Source organism: Petaurus breviceps, unplaced genomic scaffold (genome assembly GCF_028583685.1).
Source record: "Petaurus breviceps papuanus isolate PSGF00001 unplaced genomic scaffold, PetGlider_PUasm1.0 90701, whole genome shotgun sequence".
NCBI lineage: Eukaryota > Metazoa > Chordata > Mammalia > Diprotodontia > Petauridae > Petaurus > Petaurus breviceps.
In genome coordinates this window covers 144,835-172,728 of record NW_027187316.1, presented here as the reverse complement: position 1 = coordinate 172,728, position 27,894 = coordinate 144,835, and the positions used below count along the sequence as shown (strand labels likewise).

The following is a 27,894-nucleotide window of genomic DNA, read 5'->3' as shown; positions in this document are numbered from 1 at the left end:
GTATATCTGGGGTATGGCCCCCACTCCTTAGTAGAACATATTCATAAAGATAACTTCCATATAATTCAAGGGATAGGAAAAAGAATTATGACTACATTGATATAAAAACTCTCAGATAAAGAAACTCCTTCTGCTGATGCAGGCCAACACTTTCTTTGAAACCTAATCTCAGATGATGGAAGATGAATGGAACACTGAAATGTTAAACGATTTCCCCAGTGTCACATAATATAGGCAAGAAAAAGATATGCAAATTCAGTATGTTTCAGAGACTGAGCTTGAACCCAAGTTTTCCTAGCTCTAATGTCATCTTTCTATTCAATGTACCTAGCCCAAAATCAAACTCCATTCACTGTATCATTCTGCCTTTTATATCCTTTTAGAAATCAATAAATTTTATATTATCAAGTGACCTTAGGGGAAAAAATAACCCTCTTAACTCTGGGTAAATGGACCCAGAAAGTTTGAGTGAATCACTCAAAATCAAATACTTATAGCACAAAAAGCACTAAAACCCAGCTCTCCTAACTGTTGGGCTAGTATTCTTTAACTGTTTTTCTCCATCTTAGTACTCTTACTGTGTTTCTGGATGTTTGTTTATGTTTATCTCAAAAGAGATGTGCCTACAAATGTGCCTTACACAAATTAAGTGCTTGATAAATATTTCTTGAATTTAACAATAAAGGTACAAATTCACATTCTGTCTGCATGTATTTATTTCTACTTTAAAACAAGTATAGGTAAAATGACTTATTGGCATCTGATAAGATTGACAGCTCTACATATTAATTCATGAGGTCTCATTGCTAACTTTTGGGGCCACCAAATCTTCATAAGGTTCTGAAGGTTGTAATAACCTGAATATATCAGTTAGGAAAGGTAGCCAAGTACCAGGAAGAGCCTTTGAAGAGTACAGAAGTAAGTTTAGAGAATCAGGAATATATATATATATATATATATATATATATATATATATATATATATAAACATACCTACCAATTGTAGGTCTCTGTGGTTAATACAGTCCTTTCTCTTTTGCTGATTTTAACTTCATTAAAAGCTTTTACCAAAAGAACATAAGTTAAGCGTGAGAGCCATTTTTCTTTATTACTGGTATGTAGCACAGTGCCTTAGTAGGCCCTTAAGTAGGCTTGTTGAATAGAATTGTTTCATTACATGCTCCGGTAAATATTTGCAATTATTGTTAAAAAGAATTTGCACAAAAATCTACAAAATGAATCAAGATTCATTAAGTAAAAGGGGGAGACAACTGGAAGGTATTCAGTGTCCATTGGTTATCTCATCTCAACCAATAAGAGGATAGTAAGGGTAAGTCCATTTAGGCAACATGGTGAGAAGGTGAAATATCATTCTAAAAAGAGAGCTTATCTAGGAACAATATATGAAAGCCAAGAAAAAAGAAGATAATAGAACTTAGAATTGGAAGAAATGTTAGAGATCATTTAGTCCAATTCATTCATCTTATTGGTGAGAAAACTGAGGCCCAGAGAGATTAAGTGACTTTACCAAAGGTAAATGGGAATGCTAATCCAAAGTAATTGTACATCTTCCTTGTTACTTCTTTTTTGTTTTGTTTTTATTTTTCAATTAACAATCATTTATTTTCTCTCCCTTTCACCTCCACTCACACACTCGAAAAAAAGAAGACAATATATCCGACTCAATCAGTATATAAAATTCATTGCATAAGACCATTGATGGAAATACAGTAGACACCAGAGTTAAGGAATAATTTGGTTAATGAAAGCAAACTGTCATTACCCAAAATCATTTAATATGTCAATATCCACAGTGTTCCTCCAGTGTAACATCTGGATTTTTTTTATCTGAATAGAACTTCTGTGTGATACTCTTCACAGAACATTTATATGAGAATTTCCCAGGTTTGCTCTTGAAGGCATGGTGATAGTTCAACCCTGCATTGATACCAAAACATCTGCTTCTATTTTGTGTTCTAATTTTTTTATCCAGAAATGGATGCTGAAATAAATGAAATTTAGAAAGGGAATATATTGATTGTTGTTAATATAGATCCAAATCATCCATTTGGCAAGAATTAGAGAAAAATTTAATGCAATTGTTAGCATGTTAATACAATCAATTATAATAAGCATCATGAGTCCATGGTGAATTTTTATCTTAAACTTTATTAATAGCATCTACTCTACCGAAATCATTATTTTGTTGACCTCTCAAGTGTTCATTATTAATAGTCAGTACCTACCCTGAGTAATTTTAACTTGGCTGCGATCTCAATTGTATTTATTTATTGAAATGAAGAGTCTTTTGAAATCTAAACCCATATATATCTAACATTGTGGGGAAGATTTGAGAGGTGATATATATATATATATATGATATGATATGATATATATGTATATATATACATACTTTGTATTAGCCTGAACATGAATAGCATACTTACAACACAGAATGTGCAAAAGGAGCTGAGTTAGCTTGAGGATATTAGGCAGTTTCTCAGATTTTCAACAAAAATTTATTAAATGCTTGTGGTGGGCCAGACACTGTGCTAGACACTGTGCTAAGCACTGGGAATACAAATAAAGTTGTTTTTTTTTTTAAGTCCCAATTCTCAAGGAGAATTAGTGAGAAAATTTCTGGGTTTCATTCTAGTTCTCTTCCTGTGACCCCCAAATTTCAATCCAATATTCAATAAAGGGACATGGAGGTACTCTAAGCATTGTTTTGGAGGGGGGAAGGCAGGGCAATTGGAGTTAAGTGACTTGCCCAAGGTCACATGGCTAGTTTTATGTTGTGTCAGAGGCTGGATTTGAACTCAGGACCTCCTGACTACAGGGCCGGTGCTCTATTCACTGCGCCACCTTGCCCCCCTCACTCCAAGCATTTTCAATTTATTAGGGAATCCAAGAAACCCTAATTAATTGGATCCAAGATCTTCCTTACGACCAGGGACTTCTCCCCTTGGTTGTTAGTTACTTTTATATACTTATAATTAATGTATGTAACACTAAAAATAGAATGAGACATCTCATGACTGGTTATCACCAGAAGCAGGGAAACCTCTATGATTGGTTGAGGGGCATGTCCATCAATCATAACACCTTTGTCAGCAAGCTTTTCAGTCATTAATGGCAGTTTTTTTTTTTCCCATAAAGGCATTCCACCTGGCACCTCATCAGGGGTTTGCCTAGGAAGCAAAACATCTGGTGTTTTGGCATGTAATGTTAAGGAAAGGGTGAGCACAAGGAGAGGTCATAATGGAACAGTGACAGTGATTCATAGGGGTGGGGGGTTTTGATGCTGCTAGAACAAGCTTCAGGGTCAAATGTAATGTGCTACTCTAAAACAAAATCATATGATTTTATCCTATAATCTATGATATCACTAATACATATTATCAATATTGCTAGGTCATTTGGTCCTAAAATATGTAATTCTTATCCTAACAGCAGTAATTTACATAAGTAACTTACACTTGATCCTATGACTCCATTCACTAATACAGCCACTAATACCCATTAAATCACAATAAACCGAGTAAATGCTGATGAATTTATATAGGCAGTATCAAAATTATCTTCACAGCCCATTTCCTAGAGCAGAACAGAAACAGATTAAAATGTAATTGGAAAATATTTAACAGAATAAATAAAACTATAGTACGACATAAATAATATTAATTTGTGGTTTTCCAAGTCAATATGCAGCTTATAGGGATCTGTTTCTATTTGAATTTGACACCATTACTGTGAACTACAGGGTGGGGAGAGAAGTCTTTGACTTTGATTTTCCCTAGCATGCCATATGATTTGTGAACACCTGGTCCTGTAATTTCTTCTTTCTCGCTGTGTTTATTCCCTCCTGGAGTATTGGGGATTGAATGACCTTGTGAGTTTCAAAATTTTGGAAAAACCAGCAGTTTTCTAGCAACCAAGCCCCATGAAGACCTAGACTTCAGGACTGACCTGTTTAATTTAAACCAAAAGTGGGTAGAACCAGGGGCAAAAGCACCATGTCCTGTAAACAAGGGAACAGTTCATCTATCAGGTATTCTAACAATTCATCTATCATCTATCAGGTATCAAGAAATATTGGGAACCATGAGTTGCAATTCTCTCCCTCTCCCCAATTAAAATCTCATTCATCATTTAAAGGCCCACTTAAAATTTAGTCTTCCATGAATTTTTTCCTGGTCTAAAGAGTCATTAATGACATTTCCTTCACAAGTATTTGGTTTCCACCTCTCTTAGGTATACTATTTTCTGTTATAGTTATTTGCAAAGAGGTAAGGTACACAATAAATAGAAGGGAAGATAAATCTGGGGCAGTTAGATAGCATAGTAGATAGAGTGCTGTGCCTGGAGTCAGGAAAACTTACCTTTCTGAGTTCAAATCTGACCTCAGACACTTACTAGCTATGTGACCCTTGGCCAAAGTCACTCAACCTTGTTTGCCTTAGTTTCCCCATCTGTAAAATGGGTTGGAGAAGAAAATGGCAAATCACTCCAGTATCCTTGGCAAGAAAATCCCAAATGGGGTCATGAAGAGTTGGACACAACAGCAGTCTGAAATAAGGAAGAGCTAGATTTAAGTCCTTTGGATGCAATACTAGCTGTATGATCATAGGTAGTTTGGTGCCTCAGACAACTCTAAAATTATAAGGTGCAGAAGAGATGGCTATCTGCAATTTTCCTTGTGAAAGATCTTTCCATCCAAGAATTCCCAACATGGATGAAATCACTAGTTTACCACTCCCTCAACTTAAAAAATTTGTGAATGCATTACAATTCCTACTAATCTAGTAAAGAATACTTAGGAAGGAAATTAATTTTAACTGGTCTTTATCTTCTAAGCACAGTACTCTGTAAGTACCTAATAAATGTTGATTTGAATAGACTCAGATTTTGGAGTGTTCCCTTTATTTTGATCAAGGCTATGCAGATATTATAATGTACACTAGAGGGCAGACCTGAAACCTAAACTGTTCCACTGCAAATAGAAATGGAATTTTGGATACTGTTTTTGGTTGGGGAAAAAGATCATCAGGTATTTGACAGTCACATTATCATTGAGTCAGTCCTAGGAGATGCTGTAAAGTGAAATTGCCATCCTTTCATATCGGCCTTGCTCTCAGTAACCTCCAACTGTGTGCAGGGATCTGATAAAGGAAGACGGAGCACTTATTAGTTAATACTGACTTAAGGTGTAATTTCACTTTCTGGGAAGTATTTCCACTTTAAGGAGGTAACAATAATAACAACAACTCTCATTAGCTGCCTTAAAAGGCCAGTAATTGTACTGGCAACTACACTGGCATACCCAGGATGGCTGCTAGCACAGGTTATTAGATCTGCTTTACTAGGAAAGATAGCTATTTAAGGAGTCAATAATCTTTTAAAATTACATTCACTAGTTCAGGGGAAAAGTCAGCACCCTGAACTTAAGAGAAAATACAAACAGAGAAAATAGAAGCATAGAAATAAAGACCAACAGACAGGGCTCTGAATGCCTCAATCAATGCAGTATTGCTATATATTTTATTATACATCCCTGGATCAAGAGAGCCTTTACATCGGGGAGCTCTGAACATACTGCCACTCAGAATTTCGACCAGGGAATCACAAGTTCCTTCTCATAAATGAGCCCTCAAAGCAAAATACCAATTCAGAGTATATATAAGCTTCTCAGAGCCAGAAGGCATCACAACCCTTAGGACTCAGTGCCTAATTAGAAATTAGCAAAAGCCTTCCTACTAGCAAGCCACCCCTATGCAAATTTCTCTTAATGGGCTCCATGTGAAGCCTATTAATGGGTGGAGAAGATCTTCTATCCCATTAAAATCACAATAATACAAATGCAGTTGAGGATGAAAGAACTTAGAGAGGTTAGGTGACTTACCCAGGGCCACTTGGCTTGTGAATAAAGAATGAAAAAGCTGAAAACTAAAAGACTGATCCCCAATCCATTAGTTGTTCCACAAATTTCTCTTCACAGAGTTCAGACATATTGACAGGCTGATGGGAATGAGATTTATAGACCGCGAGATAGCACCTCTTCCATAATCTTCCATAAATTGTTGTACTAATAGACATCTAAACAAACAAACAAAGCACTATATAAATGTTGCTATTTAGTCGTTTTTAATTGTGTCTGACTCTTTGTGATTCCTTTGGGGGGTTTTCTCAGCTAAGATACTGGAGTGGTTTGCCATTTCCTTTTCCAGTTCATTTTGCAAAAGAGGAACAAAGTTAAGTGACTTACCCCAAGGTCACACAGCTATTAAGTGCCTGAAGCCACATTTGAATCAGGAAGATGAGTCTTCCTGGTTTCAGGCCCAATTTTCCACCTAGTTGCTCATAAAAATGTGCACTATTATTATTGTTGTTATTAATACACTCTACTTGTGATACTACTGAAGAGACATTAAAATTATTTATATAATCCCCTAGTCTTCGTGACACTGGGCATAGATTGTAGAAAGAAGTAAATTTGGGGTGGCCAGTGGTGCAGTGAGTAAGAGGGTCGGAGACCTGAGATCGGTTCCGGCCTCCAATACTCGGCACCCACACAAAAATAACTGGATGTGTAACCTTGAGCAAGTTACTTAACCCCACTTGTTTAAAAAAAAAAGTAAATTTATATTGGACAGGAAGAAATAACCTTCCTAACAATAAGTGTTACCCTCAATGTGTAATAAGTTGCTTTTCATGGTACTGAGTTTTCCTCACTGGACATCTTCAATCAGAGGCTAGACTATTACTTGTTATGAAAGAGAAATTTCTATTCAGGCTGGAGTCCCATGGGACCAAGCCAGAAATTGTATCTCCCACTTATTAGCTACGTATTCATAGACATATTACTTCCTAATTTTAAACTTCCTCATATTTAAACTGGGGATAATACCCATAGTACTTACATTATGGGGACACTAGGTGGTTCAATGGATAGAGCTCTAGATCTAGAGGCAGGAAGACTCCTCCTGAATTCAAATCTGGCCTTAGACCTTACTGTGTGATTCTGAGCAAGTCACTTAACCCTATTTGTCTTAGTTTCCTCATCTGTAAAATGAGCTACAGAAGGAAATGTCAAACCACTACAGTATTTGCCAAGAAAACCCGAAATGGGGTCACAAAGAGTTGGACAAAATTCAACAACACTTACCTTATAAGGATCAAATAAGATATATAAAGTTCTTTGTAAGCCTTCCCTTAATACTTTGTCTTAGGACTTCCATTTCCCCCCACATCTCTTTATATTCAAGATATGTAGAGAGAAAGGAATAAAAGATCCTATTTTAGAGGGATGGCAAAGGGGAAGCTGTGACTGGGTGACTGCTGGGTATTGAAGAAGTTGGTTCATCAAATACCCACCTAGTCTATTCCAATCAGTATCAATCAATTTGATATATTTGACCCCAGAGCTGTGAGCTGCAGATGCTAAGATCACTTGTGTAATCATGGCAAGCTGGCTGGAGGCCCTTCACCTTTGTTTTTCCTTGTCATAGTGACCAAGCCCAGTGTGACAGGGGTGAATCAACTACATGGAAAGTCCCTCCAAATTATTTTTGTACCTCCGAACCATTCTCTCTTGTCCAACATGAGCTGACATTCATCTTATGCCCATCTCCTGACCACCTAGTCAGTGGAGGAGACATTCTTTGCTCTTCCCAGCTCATGACTCTGCTGATATTGTTTTGCTTACTTTAGTCTATGTGTCATATGTCAACCGGTAAAATTATTGTGTATCTGGTATATCTGTTCTTGAATGTTTACATATCTAACCTTCTAAAAATAGGGCCCTATGAGGTAGGGGCATCTGTAATGCTAACCACAAGCAGCTTCCCAGGGGACTGCTGCTGTGAACAATCTTTAAGGTTCTGATTACAAGCATAGTGAATTCTCCATTTATTCAGTAACAAATTAAGGCAAAACATTTACAGAAAATCAAAATGCAGCATTCACCATGTCACAGTTCAACAACTTAACACTAAAATGGCCATGTAATTTTCACCAAAGAGATAATATAGTTTTAAACAAAGTACATTCATTTGGTAACTCAGTCATCTAGTAAGTCAATTTAATCACAAAGCACAAAAGTTAAAGTTCTCTTTTAAACAAGGCACATTCATTTAATCAATCACAAAGTACAAAGGTCAAAGTATTCCACCCCTGGATAGTAAATTCATTTAGTCAATCACAAGGTCTTCTCTCTTCTCAGTTGGAGATTAGTTCCCAATCATAAACAAAGTACATTCATTTGGTCAGTCACAAAGTACAAAGGTCAAAAGTTTTCCACCCATGGATCACAAGTGAATTACAATATCATCAGTCACCAACCAAGTACCCTCTCAAGGAGCAGTGGAAAGCACAAAGGCTGTCCACCTCTAGGTCACAACTAGGTTACAATATCATGACAGCATTCAGTACCCAAGGACAGATCTTTTCTTCATCTTGACCCAAAGCAAGTTCTCAGCAGTTTCTATTTCTGGGAAGACAAAGCTTAACAAAGCCACAATAACATTTATTCACATTGCTGGCGTCCTCATCAATTCACTCTCTGCCTATGAAATCAACCTAGACCCAATAGCAAAGTCTGAAGCCTCTATCAACAAAGAAATCTGACAAAGTAACATCAAAATAGACAGACAAAATACTGGCACCACAGTCATGCCTCCTCAGTTCTCAGCAGCTCCGGGTGGCCCTCAGAAGTCCTGGACAGCTCCAACTGGCCCTCAGAAGTCCTAGGCAACTCTGGCTGGCAGTTTCTGTCTCTCTCTCTCCATGATGCTGCTCCCAAAAGTTCTTCTGATCTCTCTCAGCTTGGGCTTTTCCCTATATATAGCAGCAGCTCCTCTCTGTTCAGCCCACTCTCCTCACAGCCAGCAAGTCCATCCCACTGTGGGATTTTCACAAGCTCTGGGTCTTAAAACTTAACCCAAAACCAAGTGCTAAGAACCTGTTAGTTTACCAATATAAGAAGATCTTCAAATTCCATTACCATTATAGCATCTTAGATTGTGAGGAAGATCTGTGGCTCACTTCATTAGAGGGGACCATGAACCCTTTAACAAAGTGCCATTGGCTCAGAGTTCTGTGTCAGTTTCTCTTATTGTAGGCTGGGTAATTTTTATCCCCACAGTGTCATACCAACATCCAGATTCAATGGTCCTCTGATTTAATGCTAAAATCAGGACATTATCCTCTTAGGCCATCCTTCCAAGCAGTACTGTACTCTAGGGATGTTTTCACCCTGCCTGGAGTGGTCATCTGTAATGCAAAATAAAGCTTTCTTAAATAATAGAGACTATGTGGCAAAATTCCCCATTTGGTCTTTAATTTATCTTTGATCTTTATGGAATCCTGAAACACTGCTAGGTAGAGAGATTATGTGCAAAATTTCCTGGATTCTAGTGCTGACTCTTCCACTAACTAGCTGTGAGTCCTTGTTTGTCACCTCTTCCCAGGCCTCAGTTTCATCATCTGCAAAATAGGAGCATTACAAAAGCAAACTCTGAATGATGGTAAATAACCAGTATTGATCCTGGAGGACAGATGATTAAGAACACCTTCCCACTCCAGGTTGAGATCTAATGAAGAAAGTTTAGTGAATGAACTGCTGGACTTGAAATTTGGAAAACAGGTTTGACTCCTGCCTCAGCCATTTACTAGCTGTGTTAACCATTTGCAAGTGTCTAGATCTTTCTTGACCTCAATTTCCTCATCTGTAAAATGAGGGTGTAGAATAAGATGACCTCTAAGGTACTTTATGACATTAATGTAGTGCTTTAAGATTGTAAAAATGCTATTGAAATACTATCTCATTTTATCTTTTCAACAGGTGAAGAGCAGTGCTATCATTATATGGAATTTTGAGTCAGAAGTTTGAATATTCAATATAATTTTTGCTTAACAATTTCTTTTATAAGGTTATTTCTTTTTCCCATTAAAAATGCTGTCTTTCTCTCTCCCTCCCTCCCTCTCTCTCTCACTCGTGTATGTGTGTGTGTGTGTGTGTGTGTGTGTGTGTGTGTGAGAGAGAGAGAAAGAGAGAGAGAGATAGTGGTAGGGGTGGGGGTGCTTATTAGGGCATAATGACCACGATATTTTTTTAAAGCATCAATAAAACCTTTTAAAAATAAAAATAATAAAAGAGATGAATTATAAAGTCTCTTTTAATTCTAATGTTTTACAACTCTGTTTGTTTACCTTAGCCAATCAACCCAGCCCATTTCTCTGTTTATTTAAGCCAAGTAACACTTTGTTTAACCAGGATATCCAGAGCAAGGCATATTCCACACCCTTCTAATAATTTATTGTGGCGATAAGGACAGCAAATGATTAATTGTTGTGACTTAATTCTGAAGTGAGCTTAGTCTCTACTCAATTATGGATCTAGATCAAATTCTCTTATGAAAAAAGTTTATTCAGTTGTGGAAATTGGGAGAAAACCTTCTCATATTGTTTGAATCTAGTCTTGAGTGGCTGGAAAGCTGGGTCACCTCTACCTGCTGCTTAGAGGCCTTTGACTAAAATTATGCTTACCAGAAATTTGATCAGGTCCAAAGACTGATGCAAGGGGTTTTCTCATGATTGTACATCTCAGAAAATCCACATGCCTTATCTGAAAACTGGCCAATGATGACTGATCAATCAGTTATTGTTTCCATGTACCTTTGAATGTTTGCAGACACTTGGAAGGAGGGGGACACCTCTTTTTCTGAATTCAGAGAATTGTACTTGTTTACTCTCCCCTCCCAACTGGAAAAGTCCATAATCTTTCATCCACTTAGAAATCAATTTACCTAATATTGTATCATAGACTTTTAATTAATTGACCTTATTTAATTAATTGCTTTTAATGTGTAAAAGTCTTTCTCCCCCCTGTATTTGAGATCTAGCCCTAACTTGAGGAAGGGACCTGGTCCCGCCCTCTTTGTTGGAAAATTGGCATGCATTGTTTAATAAACCAATATTCTTAGAAGATCGAACCTTTGTTTTTCACAGTCATTTCATCTTTTATCCACCAAAGCATCTACTCTTTGCAAAGGACTGTGTTCAGAATGTTATAGGGGCTATAAGAGGTGTTAAATGCAATATTGGCTTTCAAGGTTCAAATCTTGAATGGAAATGGAGACTCAATGGAGATGGACAAATAAAATGTAAACAGATGAAAAGATAGTTAACCAAACCTAGCAGTATACAATGTGCTAAATAAGTGGTGGATGGAAACATTAAAGTAGAAAAGAAAAAAAAAGAAATAATAAATGGTATAGTATTTCAGGGGAAGGAGAGATGGACTGAAGAAGTGTTACCTGAGCAGGTCTGTTCAGAAAATTCCTTCTGTGGAAAGTAGAATTTGAATCGGTTCTTGAAGGATGTATAAAATTTGATCAACTAGTAAAGAGGAAGAACTATATTCCAGTAAAAAAGCAATTGTATACAAAGGTGAAAGTTCTTTTCAGAGGTCAGTTGACATCTTTAGATTTGGCTGAGGGTGTCCATAGAGGAACACTGGGAGATGGACTGAAAGGTTAGACTTGATGTCAGTGCAGTGGGAGAGTGAGTTCAAAGGGTAAAAATTACCAAAGAACCAGACATTTCTCAATGGGTGAAGCTTTATTTTTGTAAAAGTGAATGGAACAAGGAGAGACTAGTTGGCACAGTGAGTAAGAGCACCAGACCCCGAGTCAGGAGGACCCGAGTTCAGTTCTGGCCTCTGACACTTAACACCCACACCCACACACAAAAAAACTAGCCGTGTAACCTTGGGCAAGTTACTTAACCCCAATTGCCCTCCAAAAGGCAAAAAAAAAAAAAAAGTGAATGGAACCAAAGAGTGTCAGGAGACTGGTGGGTTGGGTGGAAGGGGAATGGGAACTTGCTTATATCAGAGTTAAAGGAGTGATTTATGGAAATTTACTATGATATAATCTGTGCTATGCAAGCAAACAGATTTGTGCCTGCACTTACTGGGTCTTCCAGGTGGCTATTGTGAAACAGCTATACTTTCACTCTCAGGAGCCCTTCATTATCATATTCATAAGATATCAATGGGGGCTTCCACATCACCAAAGTTACTATTGGGCAGTGAGAAATCTCATTGCACTTGCACAGTCTTAGGAAAGTCCCTTGAACACAAGGTTTCTGGTGATAGGGTAGGCTACAGAGTGGTGAGACTGCCTGTTCAGCATAAGGGGGAAGTAATTGTCTGCTCAGCATATGGGGGAAGTAGTTGTTTGCTCAGCATATAGGAGAAAGGATAGGACCTCATTGCTCTGGGGGAAAGGTAGGACCTTGCTGCTCCTACTCCATCAGGAAGTCCTGAATTTGCATTATTCCTCTTATACTTATTAGTTGTGTACTGCTGAGTAAGCCAACCAACTACTCTTAGCCTCAGTTCCCACATCTGTAAAATAGCATAACAATAAAATATAATCTACAGGGAGGGTCGTTGTGAGGATCAAACAAGATAATATTTATAAAATATGTAAACCTTAAAGTTACCCAAAATGTTGGCTATCATTATCCATTATCTTTTGTTCTGTAAAATATTGGGGATAGATAATGGACCTTTAATTTCATTGGTATAAGGAATTCCCAGGTGAGGAAAATCCCTCTACCTACACAGGTGGCTCCTTCTTTGAAACTTTTAACTAGTTGTCAACTTGTGCAAGATTATACAGCCAGTATGTGTGAAAGGCAAGACTTGAAAGCAAATATTCCTGGTTTCTAAACCACCTCTCTATCACTATGCCATACTGCCTTTCAAGTATTAAGTAATATTTAAAATACTGAGAAAAATATTATGACACAATCAGTTTTTGTAATAGAAAATCTACTTAAATTCAAAGAGAGATCTTGGTTGACTCCCTAAAATTAGGATTTAATAGAGTGGATGTACCTTTGCTACACAGAGGAAGCATTGCTCAGTTTATTGAGAACCATCAAAAAGGTAATCTGCTCACCTTAAACCTAAGAAAAGAATGAAAGTGTCTTTATTTACTTGGAGATATTTCTCCAAGGGTGTGCCCAATATGAACATTTTTATAATTCTGTTTACTAAATCAAAAACCATTATCAAAACTTTATGCCCTTGTATCACTATTTCTGTGGAATTTTGTTTTTTGTCTCATGATTACTATAAAATGTAGGAAATTGCTGGAGTCTATTGCAATTCCACCTAGCCTGCATCAAATGGCACTGATTGTTATAAATTGTCTCTGTCAGAAAATTGGCTAAAATAAAATCAGAGAAAAGAGGGTTTTTTTCCACAATTAGTTCTCTAAAAGTAAAAAGTAGCAGTCAATGATTCATATAACTGCATGGCATTGTAGATAGATTGCTAGACTAAGACTCAGGAAGACCTGATTTCAAATTCAATGTATACTCCTCTAATTGTGTTACCCTGTGTAGCAGCAAGCACCCCAAGCGTCCTCAGGGTGGCTGCCCATACAGGTTCTTGGATCTGCTTTGTTAAAGGAAAGCAACTCAAAATGGGTTAACAAGCTTACTTTAATCAGTCAGACATATATCGTTTACCTTGTTCAGGAGAAAAGGTCAGCACCCCGAACTTCAAAGTATACAGGCAGAATTATCAAGACAGAAACAGATCAAGTAGACAGATTTCCAAACTGTCTAACCATTACATCCATACCCAGTCAACATCTGGGTTTCCACATCTGGGTTTTTCAAAGCCGGGGGGCCCTGGACAACGGCTTCCCAGAATACAGATCAAATCACAGAACACTTCTCAAAGTGAGCCCCCAAAACAAAGCCTCACATCAGGCCGTCTCCTGGCTCGGAGAATGTAACAACCTTATTGACCCACTGGCCAATCAAAAAGTGTCTACTGAAAAGCAAGCCTCCCACCCCAGGCTTCAGGTGCACTTTAGCCTAGGGGCAGGGAAGATCTTCCAAATTTGCATTCCCATTACATTGGGCCCCAAGATCTTTCATGCCCATAGCATAGACAATTTACTTTTGAATTAGCACTAAATATCTCTTAGGTCACATTTTCAAGGTACAGAACTAAAGTTACCAAAGTGGCCACTGGGCCTTAAACAAACACAAAGTACATAGCATTATTACCTCAATTCAAAACAAGAGTTCAAATAAAGTTCTCTGGGGGAGGGGTATCCTTCCCCTCACACAGCTCCAGCCCCTGCCTCCAAGCACAGAGAGGGGGCTGGGCAACAAAACCAACAAGGTGGGGTCCCTGGGGATCCAAGGCACTTCATCCCACCCACCATAGTCACAAGTGCATCCTCCCCCTGGGTCCCAAACTGTGGGATGCAGCCAGGAAACACACTCAGTGCCCCTGCTTTGCTGCTCAGTTCTTATCTTTTCCTGTGGCTGAATTCCGAACTCCTGGGTTCCTTCTCCTCCCGCAGGCGGCAGCCGCTCCTGGCTTCTGCCCAGGTCCCGATGCAGGCAGCTCACCATTCCTGCTCTCAGCTCAGTGAAGTCAGCATGCAGGCCATTCTTCTCTCCTGAGGTCCATGGCTCCACAGAGTCACAGCTACCACAACTGGGAAACAAATGATTATCCCAGCCCCCATACTTTCCTTTTACTCTGCAGATCCTGTTCGTGATGCCATTTTGTAGCGGCAAGCACCCCAGCGTCTCCAGGGTGTCTGCCCATACAGGTTCTTGGATCTGCTTTGTTAAAGGAAAGCAACTCAAAATGGGTTAACAAGCTTATTTTAATCAGTCAGACATATATCGTTTACCTTGTTCAGGAGAAAAGGTCAGCACCCCGAACTTCAAAGTATACAGGCAGAATTATCAAGACAGAAACAGATCAAGTAGACAGATTTCCAAACTGTCCAACCATTACATCCATACCCAGTCAACATCTGGGTTTCCACATCTGGGTTTTTCAAAGCCGGGGGGCCCTGGACAACGGCTTCCCAGAATACAGATCAAATCACAGAACACTTCTCAAAGTGAGCCCCCAAAACAAAGCCTCACATTAGGGCTTATATAGCCTTCTCCTGGCTCAGAGAATGTAACAACCTTATTGACCCACTGGCCAATCAAAAAGTATCTACTGAAAAACAAGCCTCCCTCCCCAGGCTTCAGGTGCACTTTAGCCTAAGGGCAGGGAAGATCTTCCAAATTTGCATTCCCATTACACCCTGGTTGAGCATTACTCTGATATGAGATCAGTACAATAATATTCCCTCACATTTATGTACCATAACCTTTTCATTCTTTCCCAATTTATGTACTCTCCCTCAGATTCCTTCAGATTGCCACCTAAAAAAGATATATATATATATATATGTATATATATAGATATATATACATATATATATATTTATATCCTTAAGAGTTTGCTTTGTTTAGGATTTAATCTTCCTTTAATCTACTTTCTCTCTAATTCTTCCTCCCCCTTTTCCCCCTTCCCTCCTATTTTCTGTTGAGTGAAATGGATTGCTGTGCCCAACTGTGATAATACTCTTTCTTCTATTAAACAGTTTAGATGAAAGTGAGGTTCAAGTGTCAACTGCTTTCCCCATCCCTTCTTTGTTTGTTTGTTTAGATGTCTACTACTACAACAATTTATGAAAGATTATGGAAGATAATTTTCCCTTCTCCCCAGTATATTCTTCTTCCCTCCCATTCCATTCTTTTCTTAGCATCATCAAAACACAACAGAACTATTTCAAGGTCTTGAGGTGACACATATGTCATTTCACCATATCAGAATATAAGCAGTTTATCCTTGTTTAGTTCTTTACCATTATTTATTCATGTTTACCTTTTTTTGTTTTTCTTTACTACCTTTTTTTGAGTTTCAAAGTTTCTTTTCTTTTTTTGCTTTTTGGAGGGGTAAGGCAGGGCTATGGGGTTAAGTGACTTGCCCCAAGGTCACACAGCTAGTAAGTGTAAAGTGTTTGAGGCTGGATTTGAACTCAGGTCCTCCTGACTCCAGGGCTAGTGCTCTATGAACTGCCCCATATCATATTCCAAGTTCTCCTCTCTTTTAAAGTTGTGGCTACTAAATCATGTGTGTGATCATGACTGTGATTTCTTTGTACTTCATTCTATTTTCTGCCTTCTTGTAGTATTTTTTCTTTGACCTGGAAGCTCTGTATTTTGGCTATGATGTTCCTAAGAGTTTTCTTTTTCTTTTTTTCAGGAAATAGCCAGTGTATTCTTTCTATTTCTGCTTTGCTCTCTGGTGCTAAGAGGTTTGGGTTGTTTTAAGACTTCTTGAAGTATGATATCTAGGCTCTTTTTTGTGGTCATGACTTTCTGATAGTCCAATGATTTTTAATTTTTTTCCCTCTTCAATCTGTTTTCCAAGTCAGTCATTATTGCCATGAAATACCTCATATTTTCTTCTATATTATCTTTCCAGTCTTTTGACTTTGTTTTCAGTTTTATTGTTGCCTGTTTGATCCATTTTAATTTTCAGGAAATTTTTTGGCTGGGCAAGGTATTATACCTCTTGTATAAGAGCCAAGCTCTTAATTCCCTTTCCAACTCTTTCTTCCATAGCTGTTGTTTCTTTTCCAATTTTTCTCAAGTGCTCTAATTCTATTTATATAAATATCTAAAATTCTTCTAAAAAAATCCTCACAAACCTCTTACTTCATCTTTTCTAGGAATTCTAGTTGAGTTTGTGTCCAGTATGTGTTTTTCTCTGAGACATTGCTTATAAAGGCTTTGGAGTTATTCTCTTCTGTGTTTGTGTCTTGAGCATCCCTGCCACCACAATAGCTCTTTATGTTGGGTTCTTTTTTTCCCCTCATTCTTCTAGCCTACTTACTGACTTCAGACTTAACATTAGAAATAAGGTCTGCCACATTTCTGGAGGGAAGGTCTGGCTGGTCCTGTTGCTGACTCCTGGATATGTTAAATGTTATTCTAGGATATAAAGGACAGCCTGGGGATCTGTAAGCTTCCAGTGCTCCCAAAGCGGCATGACACAAGGAAAAGTCTAATCGCTGCCCCTCTGGTCTGAACTCTGCAAGTTTCTGACCTAGGTTTGGGTCTGTGCCAGAGTATCTTTGGATTATACTTTTATAAGTTGTAGAAAACTTTGTTGTGACAGAATTGACAGAATTGTAAACTCCCCTTTGGGCTAGAATTCTTGTCTTGCTTACTGCTCTGAAGATTGGCTAGATGCTTTAAGTGAGACCCAACTGTGAGCCTGAGATCTGAACCATACCACCACCACTGGTGCTCTTGGCTGCTGAACTTCCTCCTTTCTTCAAACACAACCCAAGACTTCTCTGCCTTAGAATACCATCTAGTGTGCAGGTCCCCTTCTTGTTCCATCTTGGTTCTGTGATCCAGAAATAGATAGTGGATGATTAAGCTGCCAGTTTGTACCTGTCCCCAAAATAATACCCTGGTTTTGGTCTGGTGGTGCCCCAGTACCACTCTAGAACCTTTCCTTGCCCTAGTGCATAGCTTCTCCTTGGGCCTTGGAGTATATTCACAGTGCTCCTGGCCACCCCATCATCAGTTTCTGAACATCTCCCCATCTGTCTCCCTTTGTGAGCTAGTCTGGACAAAGGACTCATTTTGTCAGGATTCACACCAAGATTTGATCTTGGGGATTTTTTAAAATCAATTTGGAGGAGTTTGTAGACAGAAACTCACTGAACTCCTTTCACACTAGCATCTTGACTCTTCCCTTACCCCAAAGAGTTTCTGTTTAGATGGGTTACATATTGATATTTACTGTATTAGTAATTTGCTCTATTAGAAATTAAAACATAAAATTTTAAATATTTATTCATTTAAAAATAATTATAGTAAACCTATTACTAACATAACATGTCTTTATGAAAAATATATTTTCTAAAACAAAAAATAGTGAGAATGACATTGATTTACATAATTTTGTAAATCATTTTAATATCTAGCTTAATGGAAGACAGATTTTCATGTCTACTTCTGCATTCAATCTGTTGTGATATGTTATTTTAATTTAAGTCTATGACGAAAATCTACTCTCACATAATGTAGTTGGAAAAGAGGGTAATATTTTAATTGCCAAATAAGGTCTGAGTAATATTATGTAAATAGTGTTGAACCTGTAGACCCCCTGAAGGAATCTTAGGGACTCCTAAGGGTCAGTGGTTCCAACTTTGAAAACTGTTGCTCTAAGAAATTCAGATCTTGAAAATGAGATCATGCATCCAAATTGCCATGAGATTTTCTCTAATATGAAGACAAGGATGTTAGAGAAAAAGAGTTGGTTATTAAATTTTCAGTGTGAACATTTTGCATCTGAGGAACTGGCAAACACTATAAATCACAGTTTAATTGATTGTTTTCTTAATTGTCTAGTTTTTTAAAAGTGACTGAGAAAATGCTAATGATGAAGATTAGATTTAAAAGTATATTAAATATATAAATATATGTGTATATTTTAATTTAAATTTTAATTAATTTTAATTTAAATTTTACCAACACATTCTCGAATAAAGGATGGGGATAGTGGGACAAAGAAGACCAATCTTATCATCTGTGCCTAATTCATCATATTACCTAAGACCTGGCATTTATGAAACCTGAACATTGTGATTTAATAAGTCTGTAATATCTAGAATGTCTTTCTATATTTTTCTAAATCACCAGTTCATCATTTCTATACCACAGCAATATTCTAACACAATAATATCCTATCTGAGAGACTGTTAAAGTTTTCCCCCAGTTTTCTGCATTCCTTCTATACTTGACTACATTGGTTTTATTTATACAAGAACAATTTTAATTTAAAATAATTGAAATTATCCTTTTTACACTTTAATAATGCTCTTACCTTATAATATAGTTTAAGGTCTGTGAAATGGAAATTGGAAATTCCCCTTTAAATTTAGTAAGATCATTCAAATAAATAGGTTCAGTTCAACTCCAGGCCATGACCGCTCCATGACTCCTGAGTGTTCTTGGTTTAGCATTCCAGAAACTAGCCATTCCCAGGCCACGTCGACCTGGAGGGGTGGCTCCCCTCCTTGTTCAACGTGATGTTGTTAAAAAACACATACCAAGCCTCAGGAAGATGGGAACGTGACTGGGCCAGATATGTACTGACCAAAGGGCGCATGCACCAGAAACTTTCTGGCTCCAAGCCTTCTTTGTTTAGAACAGTATAAGAGACCTGCGTCCTGTAAGCCCGGTGAGCTTCACACGTGGGGGGGACGCCTTGCCCGGGAAAATTCTTTACACAATTCAAGTTGTGCAGGCTGTAACGGGGCTCCCAGTCATTGATTGACTTTGAAGGTTCCCTTGAATTGGTGATGTATTCTCTTCCTCTACCAACTATCTTGATTGGTATTGTGTTATTGATTATTCTTATCATTATATGCTTCCTATGCAAATCTAAGCTATCTGTGCCTTGCCTTTTCTAAATAAATTTCTACTTTATGTTTTTCTGGTGTGTTGAAGAGTGTCATTTATAGGAGTGGATCCGAACCTCATTAAATCATACTAATACAGTCTGATACTGATGAATTTCCTTCCTTTACACTTATTTCTCTTTGTTTAAAATAACCAATCTTTTGTTCTTCCAAATGAACTTTATTATTTTTTTCTAACTCAGTAAAATAATTTTTTGTTATTAAATTGGGATGGCATTGAATAAATAGATTATTTAGGTAAAATTGTCATTTTTATATTATATTGGCTTTACCTACACTTGAACAATAAATACTACTCCACGATAGGGTAAATTATTTTGCTTCTCTGGGTCTCAGTTTCCTCATCTATAAAAATGAATAGGTTGGACTAAATTATCTCGATAGGTCCTTTCCACCTCTAATATTTTGATTCTGTGCTTTAATTGCTAATACCTGAGGGGATAATTACAGCTCTAGCCTGATCCCCATATATCATTAATTTAATGTTATAATTTGATAGGAAAATGATTCACTTATTTTTTTTTTCAGGAAGTGCAGCATTTGAGGCCTCCCTCACAGGTCTGAGGCACTTTATGGGTCAGTACCCACCCAAACCATAAATTATAAGTCTCCACCAATATGCCTACTTTTACCAGTCAACATGAAGACATAAAAGCAAAGGCATAGCAAACCAAGCAGCCTAGCACAATAATTTTTGATAATGGTTGAATCAGGATTGGTTTTAGCTGCAATCAACATCTGACTAATCATAAGGATTATTTTTCTTGAAAATTTCCCTTAATAAGTCCTATTTGGCTTCACAGTTTTCCTATTGGATCTTCCCTATTTTATTGAAAGCTGTGGAAAATGATGAGCAAGTAATGCTTTCTCCTGATTCAGACCTCTGTCTGTGTTCAGAATGAATAAGGACAGAAGCACAGAACTGCCAAGGGGCTGCAGGGTGAGGGAAGAGGGGAATCTGGTTGCTTCATTATCATCATTACATTGTGATGCAACTTCCTGCTGCTGACTAATAAAAATCAGCAAGTCTCACCTGGAATCTTGCCTAAAGCTAGGATGAAACATTGATATATGATGTGTGAGCATATGAAAACAACCTCTAATAATGGAGCTATTTGATTCTAAACTAAAATCTGAATCAAATCTTCTTATTCAAGCAAGTGCTCTTATAGGGCAACTGGAAGGGCCCCATGAAGAGTACCAGATCCAAGAATTTGGCAGGCAAGCTTATTCTTTGATTCAATTAAAAAAAAAAAACAACACGTTAAATGCCTACCATGCTCTAGGCACTGTACTAAGCACTTTGGAATCAAAGATCAAAATGAAACAATCCCATTCCAAATTTAATTATTCTACTCAGGGGATGGGGGAAAGGGTGCATAGCACCAACCAATCATGTATATACTAAGTACTTACTACATGCCAATCACTGAGGTAGGAATAAGTGATACAAAGACATAGAAGAAACAATCCTTATGGTCAAGAAGTTTATATCTTGTCTTGGGGATACATACATATAAAGTCAATATAAGATATGAAATGGAGCATTAGTAGAGAAAAGGAGTGATTGGAAATGACCTCAAATGGGTGATGGTAATTGTGTTAACCTCTGAAGAGAATTAGGTATTCTAAGACATGAGAAAGAATTGCATTCCAGGCAAGGACGACAGCCTTTATAAAGATATGAAGAGACAACTAGGTGGCACAATTGATAGAGCATTGACCCTGGAGTCAAGAGGACTTGAGTTCAAATTCAGCTTCAGACATTTTCTAGTTGTGTGACCCTGGGCAAGTCACTTAACCTTGATTGCCTCAAAAAATATAATAAAGGCATGGAGATGGAAGATCTCGAGTGATAAATTGCAAGAAGGTTGGTTTGATTAGAATGAGGAATGAATAAAGGAATATAACATTTATTAACTGCTTACTATGGGCAAAGTACTTCGCTAAGCACTGAGGGGTATAAATAAAAAAAAAAAAAGTAAAAGTTCCTGCTCTCAAGATGCTGACATTCTAAAAAGAATAAATGGAGATTGTGTATAATAATAATTTTGGAAAGGTATTCTGGAACCATTTGTAAAGAGATTTAAAGGTTAATCAGAGAAATTTTTACTTTATTCTAAAGGTAAGAGGTAGCCTTAGAGTTTATTGGGCAAGGAAAGACATAGAGATTTGCTTTAGGAATACACTCTGGCAATTTTGGAGATGCTGGAAAAGGGAAAAGACTTCAGGCAAAAAGACCATTCAGGAGCTATTAAATTAGTCCAGAGGAGACGTTATGAGGGCCTGATCTAAAATGGTAGCAATAAAAATAGAGAGAAGGTTAAGATGTGCTAGTAAGTTTAACAATTGTCTCTCTGAAAAAAAATTATGTAATAGCACACTTCTAAATTTAATCTCAATTATTTATTATATTAAATTATATCAAATTATAATAAATTATTATATTAAATTATAAGTGATATTTTCCCATCACTTTCTGAAATCTAGACAATATATAAAGCAATCAGTCAAGCCCTGATTTGTGGTGTTGGTGAATTTCCAAAGTTCACTCTGAAATTTTTTTTTGGTAAGCAATAGGGATTAAGTAACTTGCTCAAGGAGTGTCTGAGCCCGGGATTCGATCTCTAGGTCATCCCAACACTGGAGCCGGTGCTCTTGCTCGCTGAGCCACCTGGCCGCCCCTCACTCTGAAATTTTAAGAATTGGAACTCTAGAACCAAGATAGCCACAGAACACCACTGAGAAAAGAGCATGATTTCAAGACAGAAGGAGGTAGAATTGAAAAGATTTGGACAGTAACTGCACATAGAGAGTATGGGAGAACTAGCAGGAGAGTATGACTCCAAGTCTGAACACAGAGAAATAAAATACAGGTTATAAATTAAAAGGGGCCAAAGAGAAATTAGACAAAGTTCTAGAATTATCCAAGGAGGAAAAGAGTACAGACAGCTGGGGTCATCAGGGAAGCTTTCACAGAAGAGTTAGTCTTTGAAGTAAGCCTTGAAGGTATATAAGGAATCTGACAGGTAGATCTGAATGAAGAGAGTGTACATTCCAGGCTTGGGGAGGAACACATGAAGCACTAGATGAAATGCTAAAGTCGAGGATCAGCTCAGCCAGTCTGGCCTGCACGTAGAGTTTGTGAGGAAAGTAATGTGAAATGAGGCTAGAGAGGCAGATTGGAGTAAGACTGTTGGCTTAAATGCCCTGCTGAGGAGTTCCTATCTTGGCTTAGAGGCAGCAAAGATCTAATGAAAGTTTTGAACATATACATGTGAGGCATGGTCAGACCTATAGTAGCTTATTTTGGCAGTTGTTTTGTGGCTGCATTGGAGAAAGGAGAGTCTGGCATCAGGAAGTCTTATCTTTAAATTTCTAAAAGCCTTGGCAATAACATTGAGGGAGGATACAGGTGAAAAAACCTAAACAAAACAAAAAATGGAATATGAGAGTAGTTGGTGTGTCTTATCCTAATACAGAGAGATAGAGAAATGCAGAGAAAGACAGAGAGATAGAACAAATCACTTGCTAAACACCAAGTCTCCTTCCTTCTCTAGTTAACCCACCTTCGTTTCATCATTTAATAATCTATAGAAAGGACCTGGAGGCAGAGGACCTAGGTTTAAAAGACTCCTCTGGTGCTCACTAATTACATGAACTTGGGCAACTAATTTACCCACTCTGTGCTTCAGTTTCTTTCTTTGTAAAAGTAAGTAGGCTGGACTAGAAGGCCTCTGAGATTCCTTTCAGTTCTAAATCTATGAATCCATGACTTTATTTGATCTTCATAGTGATCCTGGGAGGTAAATATAATTTTTTTTTATAATTCTTATCCTCATTATACAGATGAGGAAACTGAGGTTGTGGAAACTTAGTTGACTTACCCAAGGTCATACAGGTAGTTAGTAGAAGAGCTGAGTTTCAGACCTTTATCCTTGAACTTTAAATCTAACCTCCTTTCCTCTGTACCATACTGTTTCTGTTTCTTCTCAGTTAAAAAATCATAAGAACAACCTACATACTCTGCTCCTCCAACGGAAGACCTTTCTTTGGCTGGTTAGCTATATGATCCATGGAAGATCTGTGTGAAGACATTGATCCTGACCTCTTTGCTGTTTCTCTCATCGGGCATTCCATCTTCTGACTTCAGTTTCTGGCTGTCCCCTATGTCTAGAATTCTCTCTCCTCATCTCTACCTCCTAATTTCCCTGGCTTCCTTTAAGTCTCAGCTAAAATTACATTTTCTGCTTGAGGCCTTTTCCCATAACCCTTAATTCTACTACTGTCCCTCTGTTGATCATCTCCGATTTATCTTGGATATTCTGCATCTTGTTTGCACATAGTCTTATTGCCCAATAGATGAGCTCCAGAGTGAAATGGGTTTAAGGTTTTGTCTAGGAAGGAAGGGAGGGAGGGAGGAAGGAAGGAAGACTTGGCCAGTAAATCCCAAGTTAACTAGGCAGCTTTAGGCACTGAATGTATTGAATGAATCTAATTTTCCTGCTTTACAAATCAGGAAATGGAGTTGCTTCATGTATATTAGTTTCCCCTGTCCAAATAGAGAATAAACTGTTTCTTTGAAGGTAGAGATCACATCTTGTACCCATCCTCCTTCCACAGCAAATGCTCAAAGAAAAGAAAGTATCTAGGTAAATGAACATCACAAGTTCAAAGAGCTTGGGCCCATTTGGCTTCAGTAATGGAAAGTATGAATAGGTTTGTCAACCAGTTAGCTAAAGGGTAAGAGTGGGTGGAATAAGAAGTCTATTCTGAATGAATTATTGTTGTTTGAATGGGCCATCCTTTTGCCAGAGTCAACAAATAGTTCATCAATGTGGTGTTCCAGCTTAATCCACAACTCTGAAGAGCAAATTGTGATACCAGCCATGTCAAGCTAATATATAGTATGCCTAGGCCTTAGGAGCCCCTGCTGCCAAACCTCCCTAGGCAAAATGAACTTTTAAGGGGTAGTGCTGGTAAATGTTTAATAACTCTCCAAAAAAACCTGTTTACAGGATCCACTTTAAAATTTAATCTACATTCTTAACATTTTCTCCATCACTTTTTAAAGTCTAAAAAACCAAAGCAAGAAATGAAGTCCTGAATGACAGCAACTGCCAACATCTGAGTTTGTAAATGCTCATGTTGCAAATGTAACAATTAGCCAGGTGGCTCAAACTAGCTCTGGCAGACCCCTGTGTAAGGGTAATGAGAGTCTTTGCTAAAGCAACTTTCCAAGCCCCTTGATACAATGTTTGATATAAACCTTCCTGGGCATATTTAAGGAGGAAAAATACTCTCAAAATACTTCATCATGATCTTATTTTCAACATGTAATTAAACAAACGAAGCCTCAAATGCCTGGCATTTTCTACTTTTTCCCCATCCCCCACATTTGAAAAGCATACTTGATCCCTCATGACTAGTTCCTCAAACATTTACCAAGTGACAACAACCTGCTTGAACAGACAAGTCAATATATTCTCTAACTCGTGCAGATTACTTTAAAGTGATAAATTCTGTCTAGCCAGGCAGAGTAGTATCTGTCTGGGAAGTCCTTACAAAGTCATTATTACAGAATGGCTGTTAAAAATTAATTCCAGAACAGGGCTGCCTACCCAGGCAAGATAATGGGGATAATGGAGGAGGTGGGCAGGATTCTTATTGAGCTGAGAGGGAAGATTATAGTCACTACCAGACAGTGGGATTGAGATCTTTTCTATGCTTTTCAGAATCTCAGGAATCTAATATATCTCCTTTGCTATAGCTACTTCACATTTCCAGTTCAAGTAGGGACAAGTCAGAGAAGCAGGGAGGAAGTTCACCTTGATACTACTTTGAGTTTTAAATCATCCTGAATCGTGAAAGCTACTGCACTCGTCAGTACTCCCTCCCTTTTCCTATCCTAGAGAGATCTGCTACCTGCTTGCCAGGTGGGTTTGTCTTCAGACTTGACATTCTTCTGAATTTGATTTACTTTGACTTCTCTCCATATATCAGTTTTCTAGGATTTTTGTTGGTGTGGGATCTCCCTTCCTCATACCACAACTTTCGTATAGCATAGGAATAAAGATAGGTATTGTATCTCTGATTTTATTGATATAGGAAATCCCCAGGTAAGAAAACTCTCTTTACCAATGCAGATTGGCACTTTCTCTGTAACTTATAAGTTTTAGAGAGTTGTCTAGAGCACTGAGAAAATAACTTGCCCATGATCACACAGCTCTAGTATGTATCAGAGGTAGGCCTGGAATCCAGGTCTACTTGACTTCAAGGTCCATTCTCTCTCTACTATGCCACCCTGCTTCTCAATACACGGGGTGAGGGAGGGCAGAGACCAGAGCAGGAGGGGCAGAGAAAGAGAGCCAGAGAGCAAATCACAGTAAGGAGGGGTGCCTCTCACACTAAGCACACCAGAAGTTCCTTGGAAACTTGGTGCTACATAATTCTGAGATAATCTCCTTCTAGGCTAGAGTCTTCTTCATAGTAGAGAGCTGGTTCTCCTCTTTCCCCTCACTAATCTATTAAAAACTCATCTATAATTTAGTGGATAAATTTTAGGGAGCTGCCTGAAGCTTGCAGAGACCAAGTGGCTTGCCCAGGTTCATACTATTCATGTTTGAGTTTGAATTTCAACCTTGGTATTATTATTTCCATGATACTATCTTTTTTTTTTTGAAAAGCCACCTTATCGTTCCTCTTCTTTGGAGGTGTCATACACATGGCCCACAATACTTCTGACTACCATATTAAAATGAAATTAAGAAATATTTAACAAAATAAATAAAAATAATATTTTTATTATAATATATAATATATTAATACATAGATAATATTATGTGGTTTTCCAAGTCAATATGTAGCTCATAGGGATCCTTATGTATAGTATAGTGGCCCTTTTTTCTATTTGAATTTGATACCACTGTTTTATTCCATGTCAGTCAATTAATAAACATCTATTAAGTGCCTACTATGTACCTGGCACTGTGCTAAGCTCTGGGGATACAAAGAAATTTTAAAGATAGTCCCTGTTATTAAGCAGTTCACAGTCTAATGGAGGAGACAACATGAAATATGCACAAACTACATATATATGTATATATGTGTATACATATGTATGTATACATGTGCATGTGTTTTATATGTATATACATATGTGTGTATATGAATGATAAATTGGGAGTTGGAATTAATCCACACAACCAACTTTTGACATCTAGAGATTCTCTTTGCTTTCACTCCTACATTAATTTCTTTGTAGTTACCACCTAAACTTACTAGATCCCTCAATCAAAACCCACCACATTCTCAGGAATCCTCACAACATTCCTAGGGATGGAGGTGGGGGAGAGAGTCTAAACTGCATTTTACAGATAAGAAAATGCAATCACATCTCACACTGTCTTGAGCAATGACTCTGCTTTAGCTCAGTCTAGTCCAGATTTCTACTTTTTATGGTCTCATACTTCTAGACAGTCTTTGATGTAAGATATTTCCTGTACAATGCAATTAAAGGGTGGATCCAGAGTGCAGTCTCCCTCCCAATATCTCCCCCTTCTCCTAGATGATTCTTTGTCCCTATCAGGCTTGAAATTCTTACTATTATACTTATTGCTTTGAGTTACACAGGGACATTGTATCCAAAAGGCAACCTTAAACTGCATACAGAGAGAGGAAATGGAAGCCCCTGATTATCTACAAAGTCTTCTTGTAGACTAGCTAATGTTATACCAGCCCCTGACATTGGTTTGTCAGATTAGCAAAGAGGTAAAGAGCTTTGAACTAAGGGAAAGATACATAAGGGGGCTCTTGGTATGGAAGAAAAACAGCAAGGATAAATTCTAAGTAGAGCACATGGTTTCACTCAATATAGGGCTATCAGACCAAGTACCAAGGCAGTTTCTTGAACCTTAGAATGCCCAGGTTCATGAAATAAACCCAGCATTGCAGTGGGATGTGATATGATGATTTTGAATGGGACAATACTTGACCAAATGGATTCCTCCTTAAAATCCCTGCCTTGTCAAAACTCTAGCCCTTTCCTGGGTAACTATAGGCAAGTCACTTGCTTCTTTGGGCTTCAGCTTCTTTATATGTAAAACAATCAGGTTGGACAACATAATCTTTAATGTCTCTTCAATCTAAATGGATGACCCTATGATTCTTTCTCTACCTCTTCTATTTTTAGGGTTCAAAAATAAGAGGAAAATACCACTGAACGAATCACTTTAAAAAGCTAACCCATACATGTCACCCCCAAATAGAACATTCAGAATGGATTTTATAATAATAAACACTGGCTAAGGAAAATGAGTATGGGATTCTAAAGAAAACAAAGATGGACTGTGCTGTTGTCTTAGAAATCCCCAAGAGGGAGGACAAATAGAAACACAATAATAGAAAATCTTATTTTCTCAAAGGTTTTAACATTCTGGGTTGGTGATTCAAGAGGTAGAGGTGAAAGGACATTTAGATGAGTGAAGTAGAAGAGGCAACAAAAAAGCTTG

General features: G+C 37.8%; 1 long non-coding RNA gene across 1 annotated transcript; it reads right to left on the bottom strand.

Moving 5' to 3' along the window:
- Window positions 1-999: 999 nt before the first annotated feature.
- Window positions 1,000-21,676, bottom strand: LOC138144507 (uncharacterized). Its single transcript, XR_011163974.1, has 5 exons — window positions 18,787-21,676; window positions 5,902-6,095; window positions 4,382-4,568; window positions 3,477-3,596; window positions 1,000-2,001 (listed from the first exon to the last, which is right to left on the bottom strand). It is a non-coding gene; the product is annotated as an uncharacterized lncRNA (long non-coding RNA).
- Window positions 21,677-27,894: the final 6,218 nt, after the last annotated feature.